Raw genomic sequence first — 6,493 nt, 5'->3', positions numbered from 1 at the left:
TGGCTGCAGGAGCCATGCCGGTCACAGCCAGCGATGCCTGGAGCGGGCGGCAAGTCCTTTTACTATCTCTGAGGTTTATAAATACGACCAACAGTGCAAACAATCCTGGAGACTCCACAGGGCTCGTTCACGGGGGAAAGGCAACTGTGCAGACAAAACATCCCTGCCCCCTCTATGAGCTAGCCCCAAACACATGCCGTAAAAACCTCAGTCCTTGAGACACTATTGCCCAAAGAACGCGTCGTGATTTCTGTGATGAGGCTACGTTTTCATCCGGACTGTTCGTGGGAAACTAACACTTCCTCCGTTATGATAACTTCACTGTACATCCCACCTTGCTTTGAAATTAATCTTATCCTTAGTACAGGACCCCGAAACTTAATCAGACTCCCTGCTGTGCTTCAAAAGGCGGGATTAGAGACAGCGCTGGCAGCATAACAACCACCTGCTCCCTCCATCTCGGAGTGCAGATAGGTCTGGGCACACCATCGCAAAACCAAATACGCTGCATCCTTGACACGCTACTCCGAGCCCTGACAAAATCACTGCATCTCCCCTAGCTTTCACATAGACCCACTTATGCAAGGCATGCTTGCTACAGAATAAAACTAATTTCATTAGACTGTGCCCTTTCTAGCTTCATCCTCATTCAAAACATCACAAACAGTTTTGCATCAGTGGAAATAATGACAGCAACTAAGTTAGGGCTATTATCTGCTCACAAACGGCTTTACAAAATCCTGGTAGTCAAGTCGGATCTCTTCGGCTCTGACATGCTTCAAACTGAAGCAGGAAATTCTAACTCAACAAAGAGACTATATTATCATTATTTCTGCAGTTCTTAAATTGTAAAAAATAGCTAGCCATAATTAACAACAAAACTAAATTTTCTGGATATTTCCATGAGTATGATACAGTAATAAAATACTGTACAAGAAATGTTTACCTAGATCAACCGTGCTTGCCTCTGAATAGTTGTTTTATTTTGTAGAAAGATGAAACTGCAGGTATTTTCAGTGAAAACAAGGAATTGGAAAGCTACTTTGTCCTGTTCTAGTCTGGAGAAACACATTAACATCACCACATTACTGCAAAACATCAGCAAAAAAACCACTAAATCTTTTGCAGGCCTTTGTGGAGCCTTTTGGTATCAATCACAGCATCCACACTAGATTTCCCCAACAAACACTGCATCCAGAAAGCTTTTTAGAAATTTTTGAAACATTATTTTTATTTAAAACATTCTACAAGCTTGAATCAAAGCCTTCCGAAGTTATGCTGTATATGAAAGAGAGCAGACAAAAGGGTGTCATTATTGACTGTAGAGACAACACACTTGCAGCTTTAATAGGCATTTTGAAAGTCATAGTATCTTAGGAAAGGGACAAATATGAGGAATTCACAAATATTTCAGCAGTAAGATTAGAGATTTGGTGTGTTGTGGAATCTATCTTTGTTTTCACAAAGTTTAAAAAAAACCTGTAACTTCTCAGAGACTACACAATGATAGCCAAAACCAGAACGAGTTGTAAATATATCTTGTCCTTGTCTGAATAATTATTTTTTCTAAAATGAATGTAAACCTTTACAAAACATTCTTAAGTTTTCTGATGTTCTATCAACCAAAGCAAAAGTTCTGTAATATAGATTTCAAACCCCAAACTGATCGAAAGTAATTAAAAGTAATCTTAAAAAAAGTAAATACTTTATTTAAAATACTTTTAAAATACTTAATAAAAAGTAATCTGTAATCTTTTCATTTGCAGCTTTTCACTATGTGCAATGAGCATGTGATTGTCAAGTTACATACTTACACAAACAACAAGAGATGGACAAAGAAAAACTGAATTTTACAGTTGACACAAAACCAAACGTTCTGCCTGGATTTTTACACTAAGTAACAGTGAAGGATTCAGTATGATTACATATTTGCACGCAAAGCCTGAATCTCACATTTGCAGTGCTGAGCACGGGTGCCTAACCTTTCTGACACCAGATTACTCATCTTATTTCAGTCAAGATGTGGGCTGCCTGCCAAAGCTGCTCCTCCATCCAGGTTCTCTCCGCAAGTGGATTCTTCACATGCACAGAACAGCAGCCCTACACCAGATTCCCAAGCAGGTACTGATATGGAATATGGCACCTTTACCAAAAGACCCCTTGCTTCATTTTTTTTTAAAGGGCAAAGGTGCCCAATTACAGGAGACAGAGAATTGCGAATGGAGGCTGATGTTCCTCTGACCTTTACAGCTAAGCATTTAATCACCAGCAAGGGGCATCCTGTCCTTGACCTTTCCTACAGCCACTCTCATCCCCGGGCATGAATCTTATTCTCTAGCGCCTAAATCTCCCCTGCCTGGAGTAGAAACATCCCGCACCCACCGCAGGGCTCAAGGTCCCATTCCAGGGCAGGGCACCCGAACAGGTACAGAGGGTAATGCTGCGTCACTTAGTGGATCTAGCCATCACGTACATTTTCCAGCAATGTCATTCTACAGAACCCAATTGACTACAGGAAGTTTTAACCTGAGCAGTGAAGAGCTACATCACCAAAGATGGACCTGCTTACGGTAACTACTGTTCTTCCATCACCTTCACAGGAAGAGATGGGAATTTATCTTTGTTATGGGCATGCTTACCTCATGCCGTTTCCTTCCCTCTGGAACATTGAGTAGCTGGCCTCAAGTGAGCTATTAACACAAGCAATTTTATTGTCTTGACATACTGATTTGATATAAAGCAAAACTTGGAAAATGTAACAATAAACACTTAGATAAAAGATATTATGACTATTGCTAAGTTATATAAATCCCTATCACAACATACAATAAAGTTACTTGCAGCGTGGTTAAGTATTAGCTATTATCTACCTAAAAGCCATCACTGTCTCAAAGTTTTCTGGTTTGAACTTTGGAATATCACTAGAAATGGTTGAAGCATGCTTCAGAGAGACAAAGTAGCCTCTTTCCTCTTAATTTATCATGTATTTGTGTTCCGTTTCAGTTTGAGAAACATAGCATTTACCCACCTCAGCGAGCTAGTTGTTCTACTTTTTATTTCTGAAAGAGTTTATTACCCTCAAACTCCTGAATCTTGAGTCTAACTAGCCAGATAGAACACAGGTACTTTTTCCTTGTTTTCTGTTGAATTCCTGCTTCCTATCCTTTCACTGTTTCTGTATTATGTTGTGTGTAATCAAAGGTATGCTTTGTTGTAATCATAAGCTGGATTTGATCTCATTGTAGGTTGTATAGTGTTTCATTACCTTGGTCCTTTACCTCTCAGAGAGAACTTTTTCTTGTTTCTACACTAACGCTAAAATATTACAGCTTTTATACGTTAAGCTAGTAGCAGAGCATCAAAATAATATCAAGAGCAAACATTTAATATTGTTAAGATATTATAGCTCAGATGATTACATTAGAACTGTTTTTACATAATGTTACATGGACTATTAGTTTAATACGTATTGACTGTATGTACTGAAAAGCATTGTGTTTTAAGCCCTTTAGGCCACGCGCATTCTGTGTGCGTGTTTCCTCTTCCAGTAGCAGGATCTGGACAGAGAGGTCACGTCTCTTTTTGGTCATTGTTATTACTACATGAAACACTATTGTTCAGAGCAATTAAAAGCATCAGAAGTGGCATCAGCTCACCTCTTCTTTCTCTTGTGCTGCCTCCATTAATAAAGATCTATTATTTGGCATTAGGGGAATTTACAAGAACCATGTAAAGAAGTTAATGTGCTGCCAGGCCCTTAAATGTAATTACAAAACTTAATGTGTACAGTGAGGTGGCATAGGATAAGTATAGAGATATTCAGTTACTTGCAATGCATTGCACCATTCACAATATCTACAATTTTATGTACGAAATCATAACATGAATTCCATCGGTCACTGGAGTTCCTCAGCAGCTGCATGTACTACTTGAAGCATCAGTTGTGTAGTTTTGGAAAGTTATGAAGGCTATTCACAGTTTGGTTTGGGGATGCAAATATTTTAACACGAGTCACTTTTTTCCCCAATAGATTTTAACATTTCTTTCTGTGTTACCATTCCTCTACAACATTGTTCTCTTACTGGAACTTTCTCCCACGGTTATTTTTAGGGCTGAAGCTTTATAAGTGGGTCAGATCTAAGCACGTGGAAACCTGTTTGCTCATTTTGGAAACAAAAGTTACAGGCTGTAGTGTTTTCTTTCTGGCCTGGTAAGCACGTCCTGACCTGGCACAGTAGTGGTAGGACTTTGGCACATAACACCGAGTTTGAGAAGCTGGGGTATCATTGCTATGAACAAGAATTTACCTAAGCAAAAATTAGGGGTTTTTTAGTTAGTTTAAAAGGATAGTTGTGACAAACTGAACTGTAATTCATCATGAAAGGGCTGCCTATCCCTGGATGGATACTTCATCCTGCAGTCCAGTATGACAAGTGTCTCTGTTGGAAGAACCAGTAGGAGTTTCCCATTATCCAGAGGGGGGTTAGTTAGTAGTCATACACTGCAAATTTGCTCTCCCCTACACTTTCCTGTTTCTCCCAGCAGTGATGGTCGCTAACTTTCTTACAAGGCAGCAGACTACAGCATATAAACTGCAGTGAACAAAGCAGAACAGGGAAAAAAACCTTCATTGTTTTACAGCTTCATGTCTTCTCTGTGCTCGATACTTGTCTCAACATTCGGCTATTAATGTAAGAAATGTGAATTATTAATTTTGCAACCTATAACTAGTCGGTACAACCCACCGTGATGGTAAGACAGCGAGGCAAAAGTAGCATGTTAATGTAATGCTACTAGTTAGCTTCAGCATAAAAGGCTTGCACCAGCTGCCAAGAAATGTGCTCCTGCTTTAGAACAGTGAGATCTACTTCTTAAAAACTGCAGAAAACCAGCATAAAATAAATGAAGTACTGCTGTATCCAAGACAGCTAAAGCCTTTTTAGTTTCAACTAAGCAGATTTCCAAAGGATTCAGTAAATGAGGCACAGCGGCTACCTGCAGATTTATATCCTGTTCTTGTTTTTATTAGCTAAAGCCAATTAGCTTATGCCACCATATCTCCAAATCATTCCTCCCTGCCACCAAATCTTTCACAGATCAGCCAGATACCTCTTACTCGCATAGATGAGTTAAAACTGATGCAAATTTCATGTGGCCGTGGGAGCCTTGCGCACAAGCAGACCTGCAGCCTCCCTGCGTGGAGCAGTTTGTGCTAACAGGCTGCAGAACGAGCCTGGGTCTCAGTTTCAAAGGATGTAGGCTGGAAATCTAGGTTTTAAGATACCATTTTAGTAATCGCAGTATAAATTCCTGAAGAGCTCTATTAGAGTGGGAGAAAAAAAACAAAATAAAACCGCCCCTCAAACAGTAACATACTAAAATTAGTAACCTGCACAAACTTTTAATACCACGTGCCTGAAAAACCTCCTAAAATCCGCGGCGCGGCCCGTGGGAACCGGTAAGGCGGCTGCGGGCCGGGGCAGCCCCCTCAGCCATTTGGCACGTCTCCTTCCCGCTTCTTACACTTCTGGGATCGGTGCTTGTTGCTCTGCGGGGACAGGCCGGGCTGCCGGCGGCTACCCTCTGCGGGGGCGCACGGCCCCGGCCCCGCGCCGCTCACCACCGCGGGGGCCGCTGCTGGAAAGGGTGTCTCTCCCGGCGGCCCCGCCAGCGCCCCGCAACCGCCGTAACGGCCGCGCCGCCGCCTCCACAGCGCCCTCCCGCCCTGCGAGCGCCGCCCTGACGGCGGCGGCACCTCACGGGGGAACCCTCCCTGCCGCGGGCGCGTTCCCAGCTCTGCCCGTGGCTGGGGGAAGGGGAAGGGCTTCCCCCCCTACCGCAGGAAAGCGAAAGCGCAGCCGCCGGCCCGCCGGCCCCCCGGCCCCGCCGCAGAGGGCGGCCCACCGCCGTGGCGGGCAGCGCTGCCGCACGAGGCGGCCCCTTTAAACCGCGTCCATGACGCGCCGCCTCGCGAGCCGGGCGCGCCAAGGCCCCTGCGCTGCCGCGGCGATTGGCCCAGGCGGCCCGACCGCAGTTACCGCGCGCCAAGCCTGCCCGGGCAAGCCAGCCCCGCCTCCCCCCCGCCGCGGCGGGCCAATCAGCGTCTCCTCCGAGGCTGGGAGCCGCGGCGGGGCGGGGCGGCCCCAGCGGCCCGGGAGCCCACTCAGTTTCGAATTGCGCCGGTGAGCCGGGCGCCTGTCCAATAGGACGGCAGAAGCGAAACCGCGTCCCGCTCGGACCCCGCCTCCGGGGGCGGGGCCGCCGAATTCCCCGCCTAGCGGTTGGTCGGCGGGAACCGCCGCTCCGTGACGTTAGCGCCGGGTTGGGTGATTGGTTACGCCCAGGCGCGAAATGTAACGCGGGAAAATCTGGGGCTCGGCCTGGGCTGTGGGCGCGGAGGGGTCGCGGCGGCGGCGGCTCCTCCTCGGGCATCGCCGGGACCGGGGCTGCCAGCGGGGCCGGCGCCGCTTCGGAAAGGTGCGGGGAGGCTGCT

The sequence above is a fragment of the Ciconia boyciana genome, chromosome 4 (assembly GCF_034638445.1).
Source record: "Ciconia boyciana chromosome 4, ASM3463844v1, whole genome shotgun sequence".
In the NCBI taxonomy this organism is placed as follows: Eukaryota; Metazoa; Chordata; class Aves; order Ciconiiformes; family Ciconiidae; genus Ciconia; species Ciconia boyciana.
This window is presented reverse-complemented; position numbering follows the sequence as displayed.